Below are 24,751 nucleotides of genomic sequence, written 5' to 3'. Positions count from 1 at the left end.
TCCTCCTCCTCCTCCTCCCCCTTCTTCTTCTTCTTCTTCTTCTTCTTCTTCTTCTTCTTCTTTTCCTTTTGCCTCCTTTTCTTTTGTCTCTGATTCCTTCATTTTCCTTCACACTCTTTCATTCTCACTCACTTCACTTCTTCCCCCCCCTGCTTTCCTCTTTCCTTTCCTTCCCAATTAATCATTTTACGATTATTGAACACCGGTTACCAATTACCAATCACTTCTATTCAAACACCGATAATCTCCGTATCTATGAAACGCTGATTCACAAAACAAACAAAGATATCGATAAATTCTCGAAAGACAACAGACGACCGGACACCGTATTCCTGTGTAGTCCAGTGAAATGCCGTTTCCTCTCAAACTGAAATACGTCCACAGCCGAACTAAACCGACCCACGTTCAATGTAATGGCAGTAAACATTCATATTAAGGCGGTGAGCTGGCAGAAACGTTAGCATGCTGGGCGAGATGCTTAGCACGATTTCGTCTGTCTGTACATTCTGAGTTCAAATTTCGCCGAGGTCCACTTTGCTTTTTATCCTTTCGGAGTCGATTAAATAAGTACCAGTTACGCACTGGGATCGATATAATCGACTTAATCCGTTTGTCTGTCCTTGTTTGTCCTCTCCTGTGTTAAAACCCCTTGTGGGTAATAAAGAAATAGGTATTTCGTCTGCTGTTACGTTCTGAGTTCAATTTCGCCGAGGTCCACTTGGCTTTTTATCCTTTCATGGTCGATTAAATAATTACCATTATGTACTGGGATCGATATAATCGACTTAATCCGTGTGTCTGTCCTTGTTTGTCCTCTCTGTGTTTAACCCCTTGTGGGTAATAAAGAATAGGTATTTCGTCTGCTGTTACGTTCTGAGTTCAAATTTCGCCGAGGTCCACTTTGCTTTTTATCCTTTCAGGGTCGATTAAATAGTACCAGTTATGTACTGGGATCGATATAATCGACTTAATCCGTTTTTCTGTCCTTGTTTGTCCTCTCTGTGTTTAACCCCTGGGTAATAAAGAATAGGTATTTCGTCTGCTGTTACGGTTCTGAGTTCCAAATTTCGCCGAGGTCCACTTTGCTTTTTATCCTTTCAGGGTCGATTAATAAGTACCAGTTATGTACTGGGGTCGATATAATCGACGAATTTCATCCGTTTGTCTGTCCTTGTTTGTCCTCTCTGTGTTTAACCCCTTGGTTAATAAAGAAATAGGTATTTCGTCTGCTGTTACGTTCTGAGTTCAAATTTCGCCGAGGTCCACTTTGCTTTTTATCCTTTCAGGGTCGATTAAATAAGTACCAGTTATGTACTGGGATCGATATAATCGACTTAATCCGTTTGTCTGTCCTTGTTTGTCCTCTCTGTGTTTAACCCCTTGTGGGTAAAAGAAATAGGTATTTCGTCTGCTGTTACGTTCTGAGTTCAAATTTCGCCGAGGTCCACTTTGCTTTTTATCCTTTCAGGGTCGATTAAATAAGTACCAGTTATGTACTGGGGTCGATATAATCGACTTAATCCGTTTGTCTGTCCTTGTTTGTCCTCTCTGTGTTTAACCCCTTGTGGGTAATAAGAAATAGGTATTTCGTCTGCTGTTACGTTCTGATTCAAATTTCGCCGAGTCCACTTTGCTTTTTATCCTTCAGGGTCGATTAAATAAGACCAGTTATGTTACTGGGGGTCGATATAATCGACTTAATCCGTTTGTCTGTCCTTGTTTGTCCTCTCTGTGTTTAACCCCTTGTGGGTAATAAAGAAATAGGTATTTCGTCTGCTGTTACGTTCTGAGTTCCAAATTTCGCCGAGGTCCACTTTGCTTTTTATCCTTTCAGGGTCGATTAAATAAGTACCAGTTATGTACTGGGATCGATATAATCGACTTAATCCGTGTGTCTGTCCTTGTTTGTCCTCTCTGTGTTTAGCCCCTTGTGGGTAATAAAGAAATAGGTATTTCGTCTGCTGTTACGTTCTGAGTTCAAATTTCGCCGAGGTCCACTTTGCTTTTTAATCCTTTCAGGGTCGATTAATAAGTACCGTTATGTACTGGGATCGATATAATCGACTTAATCCGTGTTCTGTCCTTGTTTGTCCTCTCTGTGTTTAGCCCCTTGTGGGTAATAAAGAAATAGGTATTTCGTCTGCTGTTACGTTCTGAGTTCAAATTTCGCCGAGGTCCACTTTGCTTTTTATATCCTTTCAGGGTCGATTAAATAGTACCCGTTAATGTACTGGGATCGATATATCGACTTAATCCGTGTGTCTGTCCTTGTTTGTCCTCTCTGTGTTTAAGCCCCTTGTGGGTAATAAAGAAATAGGTATTTCGTTCGCTCTGTTACGTTCTGAGTTCAAATTTCGCCGAGGTCCACTTTGCTTTTTATCCTTTCAGGGTCGATTAAATAAGTACCAGTTATGTACTGGGATCGATATAATCGACTTAATCCGTGTGTCTGTCCTTGTTTGTCCTCTCTGTGTTTAGCCCCTTGTGGGTAATAAAGAAATAGGTATTTCGTCTGCTGTTACGTTCTGAGTTCAAATTTCGCCGAGGTCCACTTTGCTTTTAAATCCTTTCAGGGTCGATTAATAAGTACCATTTATGTACTGGGATCGATATAATCGACTTAATCCGTGTGTCTGTCCTTGTTTGTCCTCTCTGTGTTTAGCCCCTTGTGGGTAATAAAGAAATAGGTATTTCGTCTGCTGTTACGTTCTGAGTTCAAATTTCGCCGAGGTCCACTTTGCTTTTTATCCTTTCAGGGTCGATTAAATAAGTACCAGTTATGTACTGGGATCGATATAATCGACTTAATCCGTGTGTCTGTCCTTGTTTGTCCTCTCTGTGTTTAGCCCCTTGTGGGTAATAAAGAAATAGGTATTTCGTCTGCTGTTACGTTCTGAGTTCAAATTTCGCCGAGGTCCACTTTGCTTTTTATCCTTTCAGGGTCGATTAAATAAGTACCAGTTATGTACTGGGATCGATATAATCGACTTAATCCGTGTGTCTGTCCTTGTTTGTCCTCTCTGTGTTTAGCCCCTTGTGGGTAATAAAGAAATAGGTATTTCGTCTGCTGTTACGTTCTGAGTTCAAATTTCGCCGAGGTCCACTTGCTTTTATCCTTCAGGGTCGATTAAATAAGTACCAGTTATGTACTGGGATCGATATAATCGACTTAATCGTGTGTCTGTCCTTGTTTGTCCTCTCTGTGTTTAGCCCTGTGGGTAATAAAGAAATAGGTATTTCGTCTGCTGTTACGTTCTGAGTTCAAATTTCGCCGAGGTCCACTTTGCTTTTTATCCTTTCAGGGTCGATTAAATAAGTACCAGTTATGTACTGGGATCGATATAATCGACTTAATCCGTGTGTCTGTCCTTGTTTGTCCTCTCTGTGTTTAGCCCCTTGTGGGTAATAAAGAAATAGGTATTTCGTCTGCTGTTACGTTCTGAGTTCAAATTTCGCCGAGGTCCACTTTGCTTTTTATCCTTTCAGGGTCGATAAATTAAGTACCAGTTATGCACTGGGATCAATCTAATCGACTGGCCCCCCTCCCCAAAATTTTCGGGCCTTGTTTCTTGAGTAGAAAAGAATCTTTAGGACGTCGTCTGTACGTGCTGAGTTCAAATTCCACCGAGGTCGACTTTGCCTTTCATCTTTTCAGGGTCGATAAATTAAGTACCAGTTGCTTACTGGGGTCGATCTAATCGCTGGCCCTCTCCCCCAAATTTTCGGGCCTTGGTTCTAGAGTAGAAAAGAATATGTAATTAATTAAGGTGGCGAGTTGGCAGAAACGTTAGCACGCCGGGCGAAATGCGTGGCCGTATTTCGTCTGCCGTTACATTCTGGGTTCAAATTCCGCCGAAGTCGACTTTGCCTTTATATATATATATATATATATATATATATAATATATATATATATATATATATATATATATATATAAAGTTAATCCAAACATGAAAACACAAAGAGAAAACACAACAACGTGAGGACGTGGAACAAATATAGTATTATTGGACGCTCAGGAAGGAAGGGAAGAAGGAGGGTTTAACGTTTCGAGCGGAGCTCTTCGTCAGAAACACAGGAAAAGGAAAGATCCAGAGAAGGGAAGACGGAGGAATAAAATCGCCAACGGTACACACGCGGTCCTTCATCTTGAGAGATGATAGCCGTCCCATCAACACACACCACATCCCATCACACAATACAATCACTCCGTCGATGAGCTCATAGACGACTTTTAAGACCAGCTGCTGACTGATAGGGTTAAAAACACAAGTGACAGATATTATTCAAGTTTCTTCTATATTTTTGCTCTTTGGAATCTGATTCTGAAGGAATGTCTTTGTGAACTAGCATATGTCTTTTAAGTCCAGATATTGTCTTACAGGTTTTGCGATATATGACACAAATCGTAAGAGGTGGTTGGTGTCCAATATCATTACCTACGATTTTCATGTGACATCATATGGTTCACGTATCCTAATTTTGACAACAGAACACGGTCACATATAATACATATCCAATGTTCACTGTTGAGTATAGTTACATACATACACACACACACACACACACACACACACACACACACACACACACACACACACACACACATATATATATAGTAGAAATATGTTACAAAAAAAAAATATAAAATACATGTGGAAATGTAAGGGGAAAATAAGAAAAATTATATATATATATATATATATATATATAAATATAGGGAGAATTGACAAAAAAAGTCGAAGACGGGTGTGTAGACAACAAACAGATGTTTTAGTATAACGCTTGGGAAGTGAAAAAGTCTTTAATGTTTCGAGCCAAAGCTCTTCCACAGAAAGGAACACAGAAAGAAACAAGGAGAGAAAATAAAGAATGTGTAGTGGCTGGTGATCTATCATATATGTTATGTATGTATGTATTATGCATGAATATCTGTATATAAGTGTTCATGTTTTGGGGGTTAAATTATAAAGTTATATATATTTTTATTAAAGCGAGGATTCAATACTTTTACAGGAGTTAAGTATATTATGCATAATGGGTTATTTGGGACTTCAAAGTTTTGCTTGTAGCATGCACTTATTCACATAACATCGATAGTCTATAGATGTATTTATATACTGGGGAACATGTAGTCTACTGCAGTGTGTAGGTTCAGGTATATATACGCAGTTTACAACAGCGTATCGGTGCTGTTATATTAAATCTATTTCCAGTCACGTGATAACAAAAGTTATTATATCAGTAGATGACGTCATATATTAATAATGCGCCATAATTTTATATTTATCTGTCTCTGACTCACTGTCCGTTCGTTGGCACAGGCGTGGCTTTGTGGTGAGAAGTTTGCTTCTCAACCACATTGTTCCGGGTACAGTCACACTGCGTGACAGTTTAGGTTAAAAATCTTCTACTGTTGCCCCAGGTTGACCAAAGCCTTCGGGGTGGATTTGGTAGACGGAAACTGAAAGAAACCCGTCGTATATATTAGGTTGTCCGTCAAGTTCTGAGTGCTTTGAAGCCAAATCTTTTAACGTTTCTTTGAACACACCTGAAACGTAACACGGTTAAAACTTTGGCGTTGCTTGAAGTGGTAGGGCATCTCTTCTTTGTTCCTGACTAAAAATGGATTTATCTTTCATTCTGGTTACCCTTGATTGACATTTAAAATGGATCACCCAAAATTTCATATTCGCGTTGTAATGCTTTTCTTTTCTTAAAAGAGAAAAGTAGAAAATGCTGCAAAAACTTGCAAAAACATTTGTGAAATTTATGGTGATGATGATGCTGTTGGTGAATCAACTGTTCGAAGGTGGTTTGCAAGATTTAAAGCTGAGGAGTTTAGCTTGGAAGATGACAGTCGCAGTGGAAAACCTTCGACATTGGATGAAGATGTTCTGAAGGCAAAAATCTAGGAAAACTCAAATATCACAATGAGAGAACTTGCAGAGGAGTTGGAAGTTTCTAAAAGTACGGCTCAGGAACGCCTAGTGAAGCTAGGATACATTTCTCGTTATAATGCATGGGTCCCTTACAAGCTCACAGAAAAGAAATGCTTGGAATGGTATTCCGTTTGTGATGTACTTTTGAAATGGAATGAAAGCATACCTTTTTTGAAACAACTTGTGACTGGAGATGAAAAATGGATTTTGTACGAAAACGTAGTGTGAAATGGAGTTTGCGTAAGGGTACCCCAAAATTGTACGAAAGCATAGTGCGAAAAAGACCTTGGAATTTGCGTAAGGGTCCCCCCAAACAGCTGCTAAAGACGAATATCCATGCCAAAAAAGTAATGCTTTGTAGGATCATAAAGGCATTATTTATTATGAGCTTCTCCCATAGAATCAGACCATTAATTCTGATGTGTGCTGTCGTCAGCTGGTTAATTTGAACAAAAAAAAAAAAAATAATCAAAGAATTGTGACCCGGGATTGCCAACAGGAAAAGGATAGTGTTCCAACAAGACAACGCTCAACCACATGTTTTTGGTTACCCGAATAAAGTTACATGAACTTGGCTGGGATCTGTTACCCCATCCACCATATTCTCCTGATATTGCGCCATCCCACCACCACTTGCTTTTCTCTCTACAGAACTCATTGCAAGGGAAAACATTTAACGATTTAGATGGAGTCAAAATGCATCTAGAGAACTTTTTTCTTCAAAATCAGTCAAATTTTATGCTGGTTGAATATTTAAATTGCCTGACAGATGGGCAAAGCTCGTTAATAATAACAGAAATTATTTCATTAAATAAAATTTATTGAAAGCTCTATTATTTATATCCCTATTTACATAGTAAAAACGGCTCTGAACTTTCCGAACAACCTAATACATACATACATACATACATACATACATACATACATACATACATACACACACACACACACACACACACACACACACACACACACACACACCACACACACACACACATATATATATTTCAAAATGTAACCACATGTGAATCGTTGGCGATTTTCTTCCTCCGTCTTCCTTTTTATTGAACGTTCCTCTGTTTCCGAAGAAGAGCGTTTACTCGAAACGTTAAACCATCTTTCTTTCCTTCCCTGAGCGTCTGCTAATACTTTACATTACCACGTCCTCGCGTTGTTGTTGTTTTTTTGTGTTTGTTCTTCTTTTTTGGATTTACTACACACACAACACACACACACATATGATGTACTCTGGTGGATTCTCCCGTCGTTAGACAATATATGAGGGTTTGACAATTTCTTACTGAACAATTACACAGATTATTTGTTTATAGTGATCAAATGTTTGTGTTGGCATAAGCTCACTCCCTCCATCAAATTGACATTACCTGTACAGGTGCAACAGGTGACACATGTCAGATAACGAAATGATTGCAGAGCAACGCGAAATGAAGTGCCCAGTCTGGGAATCGAACCCACGATCTCGTAGTCGTGACTGTCACACATTAACCACTGAGCCATGCGCCTTCACATACATATATACACACATATATACATACATATATATATTAATATAAAAAAGAATAAAAGAATATATATGTATGTATATGTGTATGTATTTGTGTGTCTGTGTCTGTTCCTCCACCATTGCTTCACACCGATGTTGGTGTATTTACGTCCCCGTAATATAGCGGTTCAGCAAAAGAGACCGATAGAATAAGTGCTAGGCTTCTTACAAAGAATAAGTCCTGAGGTCGATTTGTTCGACTAAAGGCGGTGCTCCAGCATGGCCGCAGTCAGATGTCTGAAACAAATAAAAGAATACAATAATATATACATAAGCGGAAAGATATGTGTATGTGTGTTTAAGAGAGAGAGAGAGAGAGAGAAAGAAAGAAAGAAAGAAAGAGAGAGAGAGAGAGAGAGAGAGAGAGAGAGGGAAAGGTTCGAAAGAGAGAATGTAAACCAAGGGGCGGGGATCTATGGCCTTAAAACTGCATACTTCTTGGAGGCACTTAAATGTGGTCTTCCGGGAAAACCTGGATTTCACATAAACCCAAGCGTGCATCTTGATTACATATTATATGTATTTTTGCTCTAAAACTCATTAAGATGTCATCAGAAAAATATTTTGCTTCAATATTTATAATTACGTTTTTCGAAAATAACTTAACCATTCGGCCATACTGCGCATGCTCTAACAGTATAAAAGCTACGTAAAGTCACGTTAACAAAAAGAGTAATGAAAAACCAGGATACAAATATACAAACTGACTGATCAGTTGAGCACAGATGCACCGCCTTTGTCCCGCCCCTCTGCCACATAAAAATGTGTATTGGAGAGTAGAATAGGCGATGATAATAAAACCTAAGTGAAACTAGAACAATTTTTATTTTTAAAGAGAAATATTTCTACGTAGTTTTTCGCATTGTTTAGATAATGCTGTCGTGAAAAAATAATCACCTCTTTAGGATTTATTTTATGTGTTAGTCACAGATGGAAAGGCAGAGTCTATTGACCTCCCGCGGTGGGGATCAACAGAAAATAACCGAGTTCTACTGGGCTGGTTTATAATTATTTCTTATTTTTGAGGTTAGGAGCGCAAGCAGGAAGGGACATGTTGCTTTGTCTGTTGTTGCTGTTTGGTTGTAGGTCAACTGTGACCGAAGAAACCTGTAATAAAAAGCCGAGCTGTAAACAGCAAGGATTCCTTTTATGGGCAGCGAATAAATGAAATACTGTATTATCTTGATGTGTCGTTTCCTTATTTTGGACTGTAGGCAGCGAGCTGGCAGAGTCGTTAGCGCGCCGGGTGAAATGCTTAGCGGTATTTCGTCCGTCTTTACGTTCCGAGTTCAAATTCCGCCGAGATCGACTTTGCCTTTCATCCTTTCGGGGTCGATAAATTAAGTACCAGTTACGCACTGGGGTCGATATAATCGACTTAATACCTATGTCTGTCCATGTTTGTCACCTCTATGTTTAGCCCCTTGTGGGTAATAAAGAAATAGAAATAGGTATTTCGTCTGTCGTTACGTTCTGAGTTCAAATTCCGCCGAGGTCAACTTTGCCTTTCATCCTTTCGGGGTCGATAAATAAAGTACCAGTTTCGCACTGGGGGCGATGTAATCGACTCAATCCCTTCGTCTGTCCTTGTTTGTCCCCTCTGTGTTTAGCCCCTTGTGGGCAGTAAAGAAATATATTTTGGACTGTAGGATATGACGAGGCAGATTTTTTAGCTATGTCTATCAGTTCGAAGGATCAGCTACCTACCTACCTGCCTGTCTGCCTCCCTCCCTCCATACCTACCTACCTACCTACCTACCTACCTACCTACCTACCTATAGGAGCACTCCGTCGGTTACGACGACGAGGGTCCCAGCTGATACGATCAACGGAACAGCTTGCTCGTGAAGTTAACGTGCAAGTGGCTGAGCAATCCACAGACACGTGTACCCTTAACGTAGTTCTCAGGGAGATTCAGCGTGACACAGAGTGTGACAAGGCCGGCCCTTTGAAATACAGGTACAACTCATTTTTGCCAGCTGAGTGGATTGGAGCAACGTGAAATAAAGTGTCTTGCTCAAAGACACAACACGTTGCCGGGAATCGAACTCACGACCTTATAATGGTGAGCCGTATGCCCTAACCACTAAGCCACGCGCCTTCACCTACCTACCTACCTACCTACCTATCTTTGTACATACAGGCGTAGGAGTGGCTGTGTGGTAAGTACCTTGCTTACCAACCACATGGTTCCGGGTTCAGTCCTACTGCGTGGCACCTTGGGCAAGTGTCTTCTACTATAGCCTCGGGCCGACCAAAGTCTTGTGAGTGGATTTGGTAGACGGAAACTGAAAGAAGCCCGTCGTATATATGTGTGTGTGTGTGTGTGTATTTTTGTGTGTCTGTGTTTGTCCCTCCCACACCATCGCTTGACAACCGATGCTGGTGTGTTTACGTCCCCGTAACTTAGCAGTTCGGCAAAAGTGACCGATAGAATAAGTACTAGGCTTACGAAGAATAAGTCCTTGGTTAAGAGCATGGCAAAAGTCAAAGGGCTGAAAAAAGTAAAAGAATAAAGAGCACACACACACACACACACGCACACATAGACATACATTAAGATATCTCACCATACACATATATACATACACGTTGTGTGTGTTTGTGTGTGTGTGTGTGTGTTTGTGTGTGTGTGTGTGTGTTTGTGTGTGTGTGTGTGTGTGTGTGTGCGCATACATGCACACGCATACACACACACTCGCGCGCGCCATTGTTGGGGTAAACCCTCTCTTTCAGGTGTCCCCAGTTGACATTGTCGCAGCGGGAGATTATTCTCTCTCCAAAGCACTGCCGCAGCAACTGCATTGTGTCTCTTGCAGTATGAGCAATTGCCCCATCTTGCTGGAACCATGTGTTAGGCCTTCTCTGAATGGCCTTTACGTTCCCCAGACTTGATTAGCCCGGATTTTTTTTCTAGTTGAGATACCTGAAAGAGAAGGTTTACGTTAACAGATCGGACACCCTGGTGCAACTGAAGGAGAACATCAATAGAAAAATCAGAGAAGTGGGGTCTGAAACTCTTGAGGGTGTTATGGTGCACCATAACACCCTGGAAAGAGCACGGGCGTGAGAAACCGAAAATGTCTACCATTTAAGGGATGACATTTTTCATATGTTATGTAGCGGTGTTGCACAATTTGACATGCGCATAAAAATTTCCATTATATCCTTTATATTGTATCAAAATTTCATGCATTTATTTGTAAAGTTAAGGAAGTTATTAAAAACTGAAACCTATCAGTGACTTTTAGAACACCCTATATATATATATATATATTATATAATGAAAATAGTAATGCAATACGAGAGTATTGCTTTCCAGTAAAGGATAGCCCGTGAGGGTAATATTATACATAAAAGTAAATAAATGGCACAACGAAGTACTATATATATATTGATAGAAATGGCAAGACAACAAAAGAACGAAAGAGACCTCGATATTATGTAAATAAGGAATTTATCTGTAAATATAATATGTGACAATTATTCGGTAGCCATGATAAAACTCCGAGTTTCAGATGTCGGGGCGGAAACCCACGCCGGCATCTCTTCAGTTATCGGGCCATCGAAAAAAATGCTATCCGAATTGCGTGAATCTCGCTTTATTCTTATTCTTAATGGCTTTAAACCAGTCAACGACTTCTATACTATTGGACCATTGTACTAACCTTGTGATAGTATTTTTTCCGATAGCCCGATAACGATTCATGCAACTAAAAATTCTTCAAGATGGTGCCCCAGCATGGCCGCAATCTTTTGCTTGACTGAAGCAAGTAAAAAAAATCAAAGTTAAAAGATGTATATTCACAGTCTTATGAGCACGGTTAATCTGAAACTTCGAAGTTACTGTCAGCCTTTTCCTCGTACAAATAAAATGCAGAGCGATCTTTCACTTGTTTAACAACACACAAACACACACACACACACAAACAAACACAATCACACACACAGCACACACACACACAAACAAACACACACACACACAGAGGCAGACACGCACAACTACATAGAAATTAAACACAGACACACATAACTATATGTATACACACACACACATGCACGCACACACTCTCCCTTTGTCTCTCTCATACACACACGGCAGCGCATTGTATAAAGCTCATTTGTCCGTATTATTTGATGCTATTTAACCTGGGCAAAGTCAATTAATATTACATCAGCCATCAGCATTGTTATTATTATAACAGTAGAGATTTATTGCCAGCTCCATCGACCATCTGGTCATTTAATAGACTATTATAGACTAAAATAGCGTTTGGCAATAGACTCAAAACACCAGCAGCCGTCATATTACATTATCTACAGCTAAATATACAAAACCCAGTCAACAAAAATGAATAAAATCTCTTATTAAACCAGAACGCAGCTATTTCCCTCATTTTACTACACTCGGCGTTGTTATTTTATCTATTATTATAACTAGCAGTATCGCCCGGCGTTGCTCGGGTTTGTTTCGACCCTTTAGAATTGGAATTTTTGCAAAGTAAAAATTTTGCATTGTGTAGCTTGTTATTCTCTCTAAGTGAACATTTTTCTGGTTGAAATACACCGAAAAATGGCGACACAGCAGTAAAAAATCGTAAAAAATAGGGATTTTCATAGAAAAAAAGCACCTTTTTTATGTAAATAATTTTTGGTGTTAACATGGTCCGATTTGAATTTTTTCTTCTACGGAATGAAGAGCAAGCCTTCTTCTGTTATACTCTCAATTTTGGTCAACTTGCGCCACAAGGTCTCGGAGGAGATAGAGTTAGTTGAAGGCTACCAAACCTGCCACACACAGACAACTTCAGCTTTATATATAGAGATTTGGATGAAAACTCTCAGCTTCTTTTACTGGGTATGATGAAAAGCGTCAGCCGTTCACGGCCAGCAGACTAAGGTGACACTTGTTTACTGATCGTACTTTAAGAACCCTGCAAAAGAATTCTTGCCGTTCCAAGCAATGATGATTTTTGTAGGTGTTCTGTCTTTGCATTTGTTCCAATCTTTTCGAGCCATGTCGGTCGTTGAGTGCTGATACTTCCAAGCGAGCGAATTACTATCGCCCTCACATCCACTCCTTCATTGCCCACTTCAATTTATCGTTGTTGTTCAGGCGCTGAGCTGGCAGAAACGTTAGAACGCCGGGCGAAATTCGTCTGCCGCTACGTTCTGAGTTCAAATTCCGCCGAGGTCGACTTTGCCTTTCATCCTTTCGGAGTCGATAAATTAAATACCAGTTGCGTACTGGTTTTGTTCTAATCGACTGGCGCCCACACCACAAAAAAAATTTCGAGCCTTATGCTTAGAGTAGAAAAAAAAATATCGTTGTTGTTTAAGGCGGCGAGCTGGCATGCCGGGCGAAATACTTAACAGTATTTCGTCCGTCTTTACGCTCTGAGTTAAAATTCCGCCGAGGTCGACTTTGCCTTTCATCCTTTCGGGGTCGATAAATTAAGTACCAGTTGCGTACTGGGGTCGATGCAATCGACTTGATCCATGTGTCTGTCCTTGTTTGTCCCCTCTGTGATTAGCCCCTTGTGGGTAGTAAAGAAATAAGTATTTCGTCTGCCGTTAAGTTCTGAGTTCAAATTCCACCGAGGTCGACTTTGCCTTTCATCCTTTCGGGGTCGATTAAATAAGTACCAGTTACGCACTGGGGTCGATGTAATCGACTTAATCTGTTTGTCTATCCTTGTTTGTTCTCTCTGTGTTTAGCCCCCTGTGGGCAATAAAGAAATAAGAACGTTAGCACGCCGGGCGAAATGCTTCGGGGTATTTCATCTGCCGTTACGTTCTGAGTTCAAATTCTGCCGATGTCAACTTTGCCTTTCATCCTTTCGGGGTTGATTAAATAAGTACCAGTTACGCACTGGGATCGATATAATCGACTTAATCTGTTTGTCTGTTCTTGTTTGTCCTCTCTGTGTTTAGCCCCTTGTGGGTAGTAAAGAAATAGGTATTTCGTCTGTCTTTACGTTCTGACTTCAAATTCCGCCGAGGTCGACTTTGCCTTTCATCCTTTCTGTGTCGATAAATTAAGTACCAGTTGCGTACCGGGTCGATCTAATCGACTGGCCCCACCTCCCCAAAAATTTCGGGCCTAGAGTAGGAAAAAAAACCCCGAATTTATCGTTGTTCACTTTCTCTTTGACCCTGTTGTCACCGAAACGTGCTATCTCGATTATCATGGATGCTTTCTTTTCTTTTTCTTTTTTATTCACCACAACAATGTCAGGTTTACGTAAACCGGTGTTGAAAGCGGAGTTGGTCCAGAAACAATTGTAACCGGTCATTAAAAATGTGTTAAAGTATTTCTTTATTAAACTATTTGGATTGTGTGTGTGTGTGTTTGTGTCAGTGTGTGTATGCATGTATGTGTATGTGTATGCAATATGTATGTACGTATGTATGCATGTACATATGTATGTACTTACATATACATATATATACGTGTGTATATATATATATATATATATATATATATAAAATATTATTAGAGACAAAACCACTATTTTGCAAAACAAACAAGGAAAGACTTAATCAATACATAAAATTTTAATAAATAGTCAAAAAAACCGTCACTACAATTGTTTCTTGTCTTGATCGACAATCTTCAGGTGGACTTCCAATAAGTCAGTTTCAAATTATCATGTGATCACGTGACCGACCAGACCATCACATGTCGTTACACATCGCTGGTCACAATGCGTTCGCATTGTTTTAGCCTTCGAATGACGCCACCCCGCTGGCTCAGCGAGCAGGCCAACAGAAGAAAGAGTGAGAGAAAGAGTGGTGAAAGAGTACAGCAGGGATCACCACACCCTGCCGGAGCGTTGTAGAGCTTTTAGGTGTTTTTGCTCAATAAACACTCACAACGCCCGGTCTGGGAATCGAAACCGCGATCCTACGACCGCGAGTCCGCTGCCCTAACCACTTGGCCATTGCGCCTCCACACACACACACACACACACACACACACACACACATATATATATATATATACATCGTTCTTCCCCCACTTTCTGAGAGTAGTGACAGCCCACGTCGATTGCCGACAGTTCTTCAGTTTTTCACAAAGTGAAAGCCACCAGCCTGTTACCATGGAAACACTGTAGTGGTAAATTAATGATATTTACGCCGTTTATGTCATTAGTGTCTGTTTTCATAACTATCTAATTAATTAATACATTTAATATGTTGATATTGTGAATCTGCCATATTTTTCGCAATCCCAGTCAATTAAAAATAATAATAATAATAATAATAATAATAATAATAATAATAATAATAATAATAATAATACACTAATTTTCTGCGTAGCACTAATACCACTCTCAAGTGAACTGAATAGAACAAGGTATGGTTACAAAATGGACAACAGGAAAATAAACCATCTATTTTATATGGATGATTTAAAACTATATGGCAAAGTTGATGAAGGGCTTGAAGGACTACTACATACTGTGAAAGGATGGAGTTTGGCCTTGAAAAGTGTGCCAAAGCCACTTTTAAGAAAGGGAAATTGGTAAAGTCAAGTTCAATCGAATTAGATGTCGAAATAGTAATAAAGGAACTTGAGCAGGAACAAACCTATAAATACCTAGGAATAAATGAAGGCTCTGGTATCCAGCATGCAAGCATGAAAAAGAAGGTTAGGAAGAAATGTTATAGAAGAGTTCAAGCAGTCCTGAAGTCTGAGCTGAATGCATATAATAAGGTGTTAGCCATAAATTCCTTAGCAGTACCAGTTGTTCTTTATAGCTTCAATGTGCTTAACTGGAATACCAGTGAAATAATGAAAATTGACCGAAAAATCCGCAAGCTACTGACTTGTAATAAGATGCACCATCAAAGGCAGACGTGGATCGCCTTTACCTTCCCAGAGCTCAGGGAGGTCGAGGTTTGATCCAGCTTGAACTTACATACAAAACCACCACAATCGGACTGGCCAAATACCTTGAAGCAACCAACGACTGGATGCTAAAACTTGTTGAAAAACATGAAAGACCGAATAAACTTCACTCTATTCTGAAAGAGAGCAAAAAATTCGCTACTGATCTCTTAGATACTTACCAGATTAATCAGGCTGAAGGAAATGCGCCAACTGCTGCTGCAAAGAATATAAAATTAATTGCAAAGACAAAAGAACATGAAAAATTAACTAGCAGATGGGAACAGAAACCTCTCCATGGCAAGTATGTGGCCCGTAGCAAACAAGCTGATGTCGACCAGAAACACACGCATCAATGGTTACGAAACTCAGGGCTGAAAGTGGAGAGTGAAGGTTTCATATTAGCTGCTCAAGACCAAAGCTTATCAAGCCGGAACTACCAAGCCAATGTGATAAAAAATGGAGCTGACCCAAAATGCCGATTCTGTAACGATGAGATTGAAACAGTAGACTACCTAATCTCAGGGTGTAGAGTCTTAGCACCTGTAGAATACAAAGCGAAACATGACAGAGTCGGCCAGTGTTAACATTGGACAATATGTCGGCATTATAAGATCAAAACCGCTGACAAATGGTATAAACACCATCCTGAAAATTTTCATGATCACATAACCCCTAATATTTGACCTCCTAATTCCCCAGATCTCAATCCATTGGACTATTACATGTGGAGTGTTATTGAGAAAGAGAGGTCAATGAACACGCCCAAAACACCAAAGATTCTTTGAAAGCTGCCATAGTCAGAGTAATGTCCAAAATGAACCAGGGCCACTTGATTTGAGCATGTAGAGGATTTAGATCTCAAACAGAAGCCGTTGTTGAAGCTGAAGGTGGCTTTATTGTAAAGAAGGTCTATTTTTATCCTCAGCATTTTTTGATAAACAAAGTTATTATCTGTTATTATATATGTTTTATTTTTTATAAACATAAATCTGTCCTCAAATATCTTACGCATCCTGTATATATGACTCTCTGTGTGTGTGTGTGTGTGTGTGTATATATATATAATTATATATATATATATATATATATAATATATTATATATATATATATATATATATATATATATATATATCAGTAATAATATAGGGTGAAATTAATTAATTTGGAATAATCATTAATTTCACCAAGTAGATTTCGGCATGTAAAAGCCCCATTCGAGAAAAGTTTAAGTAATACTAAGTAATTAAGGGTTTAGCAACGATTTGCCTCACCACACACCGAGTTTAGAAATAGCAGTCAAAGAGTTGTAGCTATTCTTTCTACTAAAAGGGAGATCTCGCTCTGATACTAGGAGTTGAGGTGATGTCTTCTTGTACCTCTAAATTTAATATACAATTATTCATAATTGTAGTGTCCTACGCTGATGAGAAAAAAAGTTGGGTAAGACATAATTATCTAATTCTTATGCTTTCCTAAAACTTAATTTCGAAACGTACGTCCGTAGGTGACTTAATATTGTATGATTGTCGTCATTTCTTTCTCTCTTGCCTGCGTTTGCCTTCTAAGTACTGTGGTTTTACTGAGATCTCCCTTTTAGTAGAAAGAATAGCTACAACTCTTTGACTGCTATTTCTAAACTCGATGTGTGGTGAGGCAAATCGTTGCTAAACCTTAATTACTTAGTATATATATATATATATATATATATATATATATATATAATATATATATATATTGGCGATTTTTTTCCTCTGCCTTCCCTTCCTTGGATCTTTCCTTTTCCTATGTTTCTGACGAAGAGCTCCGCTCGAAACATTAAATCCTCCTTCTTTCTTTCCTTTCCTGAGCGTTGTTGTGTTTTCTCTTTGTGTTTTCATGTTTGGATTATATATATACATACACACACACACACACACACACACACACATATATATATTATATATATATATATATATATATATATATATATATATATATATATATATACGTATGTATGTATGTATGTATGTATGTATGTATGTATGTATGTATGTATGTATGTATATATATATATAAGCATACATATATATTCGAAATCCCACATCTGTTTCTGGTGTTCGGTGTCCATAACAGCTGTTGGATTTGTACTTTTCCCCCACCCCTTTAATTCTCCATATCATTTGTAGTCTGTGTAAGCCGGACCTTATTGTATGCTAACATAAATAGACACTTTTGGCATTTCATGCATTCAATATACTTTATATATCGATCTGTCTAACGTGCTTGTCCCTACCTTTACTTCTAAACCCGCTCAAGTTTAAATCTCTTGAGCAGCACTACTAAGTGCATTCTATGCGGAGAATATCTGGATCTCATTCTATGAACTATATATATATATATATATATTATATATATATATTATATATATATATATATATGTATATATGTGTATGTGACCTCGTGTGTACCGTTGGCGAATTTTTTCCCTCTGTCTTCCCTTCTCAGGATCTTTCCTTCTCCTATGTTTCCGACGAAGAGCTCCGCTCGAAACGTTAAACCCTCCTTATTCCCTTCTTTCCTGAGCGTCCAATAATACTTTATTTGTTCTACGTCCTCGCGTTGCTGTTTTTTTTGTGTTTTCTTGTTTGGATTAACTTTATATATATATATATTCGACTGGCTTCCACACAGTTCCTGTCAACCAGATTCATTCACAAGTTATTGGTCGACCCGAAGCTGTAGTGGCAGACACTTGCCTAATGCTGCACTGGAATTGAACCCAAAACAATGCAATTTCAAAGCGAGCTTGTCAACCGCACGCAGATGCATATACTGAAAATCGTAAGATGGAATTGTATATTTTTCTGAAGCATTTGATTGCTGAGATGAAGTAAAAGTCCTCGCAGGTAGTATTAATTTGTGAGTTGTTATCGATTAGCTTTCTCTTTATTAACTCTGAAGTAGACAATATCAACCATGGAACAAAAATCGAAGACATCTTTATATATAAAAGTGAAGTTGTGTGTCTGTCTCCTACGATTTAGATTCCTAACTACTCCCACATTTTGCGATGCAGTTTAACCAAAACCGGGTATCTTATAGTCGTGATTCATATCGAGCCCTTCTGGGTATTAGCGCGCGTCTACGATGAGTCTACGATTTTAAAAATAATTTACCATCAATTTTTCCCATTTTTAATGCATTTTTGGCATATATAAGGGAAGTAACTCTCTAAAAATTTATTATTAAATCTCAGAACGTAAAAAGTTACAGTAACACCCCCCCCCACTTTGTGGTTAGCCATATTGAGATGGCTATTATACTTTACATCTCTTCTAAAAATGCTTATATAGTTATTTCCCTTACAAACCCGAGCAACGCCGGGCGATACTGCTAGTTATTATTATATTACTCATGTTGGTAAAGTTTTAGCAAATTTTAATTCGGTTCTATGAAGGTGATGGCTGTTGTAACGTCTGTCGCTCCCGCATTCCCTTCAGTAAACACACTCTCTCACCCTCACTCATACTCTCTCTCTCACATACATTCCCTTTCTCTCTCATTTATCGCGTTCTCACCCCCCTCTCTCTCCCCTTTCAACTATACCACAACCCCTACGCTAAACACAGTCTATCTCTCTCCCCCTCTCTCTTTCTCTTTACTCCTTCCCTCAACTATTTAGCAGCTTAACATAGTACCAACCCCTTTCTCCTAGCTTTCACCGCTGACACTCTTCTCTCTCTCTCTCTCCTCTGCCTCTCTGTCTCTGTCTTTCTCTGTGTGCCTCTCCTATCAACTATACCACAACCCCTACGCTAAACACAGTCTATCTCTTCACCCCTCTCTCTTTCTCTCTCTCTCCTCTGCCTCTCTGTCTCTCTGTCTTTCTCTCTGTGCCTCTCCTATCAACTATACGACAACCCCTACGCTAAACAGTCTATCTCCCTTCCCTCTCTCTTTTCACCCCCTCCCTTCAACAGCGCCACACATGCAGCATTGAGCGTATAAATACTACGATTATAATAAATTATGCGATTTCCTTCTCCATCTTTGTCTACTGTATTGTCATAGAGACGTTGGAAGATTCACTGAGAATAAACTAGAAGTCACCTGCTCAGCAGAGGCAGCGCAGTCTTAGTTCTTCGCTGTTTCATGTTTATTCTAACATTCAGAAGTCACAACAAGCAATTGAAGGTTACACCTACACAAACTGCTGGATCTTCAAGAAATAACAGCCAAATCTCTCTTAAATAACGACCTACCCCCGCAACCCCCCCCCCCCAAAGGCGCAGGAGTGGCTGTGTGGTAAGTAGCTTGTTTACCAACCACATGGTTCCGGGTTCATTTCCCACTGCGTGGCACCTTGGGCAAGTGTCTTCTACAATAGCCTCGGGCCGACCAAAGCCTTGTGAGTGGATTTGGTAGACGGAAACTGAAAGAAGCCCGTCGTATATATGTATATATATATATATATGTATATGTGTGTGTTTGTGTGTCCGTGTTTGTCCCCCTAGCATTGCTTGACAACCGATGCTGGTGTGTTTATGTCCCCGTTACTTAGCGGTTCGGCAAAACAGACCGATAGAATAAGTACTGGGCTTACAAAGAATAAGTCCGGGGTCGAGTTGCTCGATTAAAGGCGGTGCTCCAGCATGGCCGCAGTCGAATGACTGAAACAAGTAAAAGAGTGAAAAGAGTGAAAGGAACGAAACATTGAATAATGTTCCCTTATATACAGTGTCTAAAAATACGAAGGCGTGCCACGGCTGGGTTGCCTTTGGTCATCGATCTGTTTTGAGAAGAATAAATTTAGCTAAGTACTGGAATACACTTATTTTGATCATGGATAATGTTATCAAAATGGATCCCAAACATTTTATTGAGAATTGGTTTTTAAAAATGTTCGCTTATTAGAATCAAAGCTCCGGAAATTGTTATCAAAATTTTCAAATAAGAATCTACACATTCACTGTAATCGCAAGAGATCAAAAGAAAAGTGCTTTGGCTACAGAGACGTAGAAGTGGTGGTGATGGTGGTGGTGGTGGTAGTGGTGGTGGTTTTGGTGGTGGTGGTGGTTTTGGTGGTAGTTATGGTAATGGTAGTGATGGTGGTGGTGGTGGTAGTTTGGTGGCAGTGGTGTAGGAGGTGCTGGTAGTGGTGGTATAGGTGGTGGTGGTGTTCATAGTGGTTGTGGTGGTGATGGTGGTGGTGGTGGTGGTTATGGTGATGGTAGAATTGCATTGGTGTTGGAAGTGGAGGCAATACTAGTGAACAGCGATTGTAGATGTGACTCCCAATAGTAGTGTGTATGTTTGTGCGCGTGCCAGTGTGTATGTGTGTGAGAGTGTGTTTGTGATAAAAAAATTATAACAATTATATAATAAATAATGCAGTTTCTCTCCAATCCCAAGTCCGTCCAACTCCCACTCTCTCTCTTCGTTCCCAAACGGCCACAATAAACTGTTTCCTGATTGGTCGATTCAGTAGAGAGACAGACAAAATGTCACAATGGTATTTTTTGTTTTACGTTCGAATCCTGTCGGGACCAACTGAACCTTCCATGCTTTCGGAATCGATAATATAAACTCCCAGTCAAATACTGGATTCGATATAATCGACCATGCTCTCCCTTACACAGTTTATGATCCTAAGGCTAAAAGAAGGTAAAAAAGCAAAGGTAGCGTTATTGTCTCGGGGTCAAGAACTCACTGGGCCGGTTGACCAGTTTCCATGGCGAGTAAGCGACCAAAATCGCAGCATTTCTCTTGAATGGGACGCAAGTCCGTTGCAGAGTCACCCATTTAAAGCTGAGTGCACGGGAGCAGCGTGAAATGAAGGGTTTTGCTCAAGACCACAATGTACCGCCCGGGCCAAAGATCGAAACCACGTGATCACGCGTCATCACTGTGGCTGTATAAGGTGTCGATATATACCGTAATTCTTCGAGTATAATCCCCCCCGCCAAAAAAAAATTTTAAGGTCAAAATCCCTAGTGCGTACTATACACGAGGTAAAAAATGAAAAATATTTTATAAGCAATGTCCGAGTCTCTATTTGCAATCCGGCAATGTTTATTCAGACGTATTTTGTGATGTCGGGCACAAAAATACCTTAAGCTAAGCTTGAAAGCAATGAAGTCATAAAAGAATCATCCATAACTTGCAGTAAGCAACATTTATTAAAATAAAAGTATTCAGAACACAGAATAACATATAACAAAAACAATTTGCAAACATATTTACATTCCCATATAACAGTTAAGAACATCACCATTATTGTATTACGCATGCGCGGAAGTGTTTGTTCGACTAGGTGCTGCTGGCTTAATTACGCACGACTCAAGTTAGAGAAGGGGTGCGTATTATACACAAGGTTTAGGTTTTTCAGAGTTACTTCCCCCTAAAAATCTCCTGCGTATTATACTCAAGGGCAGACTATACTCGAGGATTTACAGTAACCAAACCAACGAGGGTGATGCTATGAGTTCATTCAGTCTCCTAGAAATAGCAGCCAAACCTTCCCAAAATCCCACCATATCATTATAGAAAGGGACATAAGGTAAGTTGCAGTTATAGGTTCTCGAAATCCTTGAAAACGGTGGTACTGTCACAGTTGGAAGGCTTTTGATTACAGGTATGCTCAATCAGCGTTGACCTGGACTAAACGACAACGACGACGCCATATTGACGTTGTCTATATATTGAGTGTAAATATTGGCTTTCCATGGAGTCTGTAAACATCTTGTATCTCCAATGAACTCATTTGGCATTAGATTTATAGGAATGTATTCTTTGAACAAGCCTGGCTTTGATAACATCATTAAATCACTTTAAACGAAGAGTTGGAAATCAGAAACCAAGCCTGGCAGTGAAACTAGTTTAAACAGAATCGTAAATATTAAACAGCCGACACAGTTGCAGCCATTTCTTTTTTGTTCTGTTTTTCATTCAAAGAAGTAATTATCAGGAAACAGAAGAATTTTTTTTCGTGTTATTTATCTGATTTATGATCAAAGTAAATAGAATTATCGAGAAATTTTATTTTTCCAATTCTTTTATGTTTTACTTATTTATTTCAATCATTGGACAGCGGCCACGCTGGGGCATCGTCTTGAAGGGCTTTCAGTCGAACAGATCGACCTCGGTAGTTATTTTCAAGTCTGGTTTCTTATTCTGCCAGTCTGTTTTGTCGAACCGCTAAGTTACGGTGACATAAAGAAACCAGCATACACACACACACAAACACACACACACACACACACACACACACACACACACACACATACACACACGCACACACACACACACACATACACACACGCACACACACACACACACATACACATACACTTACATACATATATACTAAAAACGAGTGAAGGCGCGTGGCTTTGTGGTTAGGGTGTACGGATCACGGTCGCAAGGTGGTGAGTTCGATTCCCGCGGTGCATTGTATTCTTGAGCAAGGTCTTCTATTTCAGGTTGTACCAGTCCACTCAGTGGAGTGTACATAATGCCCTTACATGCACATACATGCATACATACACATATACACACACATACATACACATACATACATACATTTATATAAAGATACACACATTCAAACACACGCATACATTTATAAATAGATACAGAGACATACATACATACATACATGCATACACGCAAATACATGCATACACGCAAATACATGCATACAAACATACATGTATGCATACATACATACATATATACATACACACATATATACATACATACATACACACATACATATACATACACACATACATATACATACATACATACATATACATACATACATATGCATACATACATAGATGCATTCACACACATGCATACATAATATACATATACTTACATACACACATACATGCAAACATACATACATACACATATATAAATACAAACATACATACATACATGCATACACACACATACGTACATATATACATATATACATACATGCACACATATACATATATACATACATACATACGCATACATTTATATATAGACACACACACACACACACATACAATACGCTGCCTAACCTGGCACTTGTACTCCCGTTGCGATCACATTTCACGTGATGTAATTCAGTCACACGTGACTTCATTGTTTTTTACCCGACGAGAAAAGACGTGAAACGCATTACGAGATTAAACTGCATTAGACACCAGCGCGCTTCATCAGCGGACAACGTTGCGCTACGCCACACTGCAGCGCACCAGACAGCACCACCACGCCGCGCCGTATAGGACACTACGCCACAGACTACGCTGTGCCATACACCGTCTGCATCACGTCGTACTACACTGCGCTATACTACAACTCGTACTATAATTCACACTTCACTCCACCGCGTATCGCAGCTACGCAATCGTCTTAATCTCGTCTGCAGTTTAACACCACCACCACCACCACCAACACCACCACCACCAACACCACCACCACCACCGCCACCACCACCACCATCAATAATAACAACAACAACCTCACCACCAACAACAATAACAATAACACCACCACCGCCGCCACCGCCACCACCACCACCACCGCCGCCGCCGCCACCGCCGCCACCATCAACAACACCACCAGCACTACCAACAACAACAGCAACATCACTGTAATCGCCACCACCATCATCATCACCACCATCACCACCAACAACAACCACAACAACAGTAGCCTCACCACCACCACCACCACAATCGCTAACATCACCACCACCGCCAACAGCAACATTATATCCAACATCGCCACCACCATCACCATCACCACCACCACCACCATCACCACCACCACCACCACCACCATCACCACCACCACCACCACCACCACCACCACCACTAACATCACCACCAATAACAACTACATGATCACCACTCGACACCACCACCACCACCACCACCACCACTACCATCACACCACCACACCACCACCACCACCTCACCCACCACCACCACCACCACCACCACCACCACCACTAACATCACCACCACTACAACTACATGATCACCACTCGACACCACCACCCCACCATCACCACCACCACCATCACCACCACCACCATCCCACCACCACCACCACCACCACCACCATCACCACCACCACCATCACCACCACCACCATCACCACCACTACCACCGCCAGCACAAGAACAACAACAGGAATATCAATAATCGTAACTTCAACAGTAGTAGTCATGACAACGGCGTTGGTAGCAACAATCGCAGCATCAGCAGCAGCAGCGCCGGCAGCAGCAGAGATGAATTTCTGAAGAGAGAACTTTAATACGATGTCGAAAAAAAAACAACAAAAAAACAGAAAATAATAACAAAAAA

At 40.0% G+C, this 24,751-nt stretch overlaps 1 long non-coding RNA gene across 1 annotated transcript; it reads left to right on the top strand.

The window, feature by feature from the left end:
• The first annotated feature begins 6,052 nt into the window (after positions 1-6,052).
• LOC118761744 lies at positions 6,053-21,899 on the top strand. Its single transcript, XR_004997611.1, has 3 exons — positions 6,053-6,176; positions 8,852-8,856; positions 21,886-21,899. It is a non-coding gene; the product is annotated as an uncharacterized LOC118761744 (long non-coding RNA).
• Positions 21,900-24,751: the final 2,852 nt, after the last annotated feature.

This window comes from Octopus sinensis, unplaced genomic scaffold (genome assembly GCF_006345805.1).
Source record: "Octopus sinensis unplaced genomic scaffold, ASM634580v1 Contig16951, whole genome shotgun sequence".
Classification (NCBI taxonomy): domain Eukaryota; kingdom Metazoa; phylum Mollusca; class Cephalopoda; order Octopoda; family Octopodidae; genus Octopus; species Octopus sinensis.
Note: the sequence above shows the minus strand (reverse complement) of the source record. Positions and strands in the feature narration are given on the sequence as shown.